A 682-nucleotide genomic window follows, 5' to 3' on the forward strand; every position below is an offset into this window, starting at 1 on the left:
CTTCCTTCTTCATTTGCATAGCATTCATATCACGTCGCGACTGACGCTCAGGAATGAGTCATCCTGTGTCCCTGCAGGTGGCCGTGGGCACACCTGAGGAAGCAAAGTCCGGCACACAGCTGGCAGCAGCCATCACCGCAACATAAGCTCCCGAGGAAGGAGTCCAGAGACACAGAGAGCAAGATGAGTTCCGAGACAGGTAAAGGGATGCTGGCTTCTAGCAAGGCGCTTAGTTGACTTTTTTCCTCTTTACTTTGCTTCTTATGCTACCCCAGGCTGGCCCCCAGATCCTGGCCCTGAGTTATCCTTCTGCTTCATTTGGGTCTTGAGGAATGCATCAGTTGTACATGGGTCTGCTTATGCTTGGGTTCCTGGGTGCTTGCCAACCTTCCTATAATAATTAATAATTAATATTGTTCATAAGATGAATTACTATTCTGAGGAAGTATTTATAGATCCTAATGATTGTGACAAGTAACACTAAGTCAATGTTGGTTTCATGGCAATAAAAAAGAAAAATTAAGTTAGTTAGGTCTGGTGTCATTGGCTGTAATTCTAGCTACATGGGAGACCGAGGCAGGAGAATTAGAAGCTGAAGGTCTTTGTGGATTGTAAGACAAGTTCAAGTTAGGTAACTTAGCAAGACCCTTCCTTAGAAAAGGTGGGAAAGCTCGATGGACAG

Source organism: Rattus rattus, chromosome 6 (genome assembly GCF_011064425.1).
Source record: "Rattus rattus isolate New Zealand chromosome 6, Rrattus_CSIRO_v1, whole genome shotgun sequence".
NCBI classification, from domain to species: domain Eukaryota; kingdom Metazoa; phylum Chordata; class Mammalia; order Rodentia; family Muridae; genus Rattus; species Rattus rattus.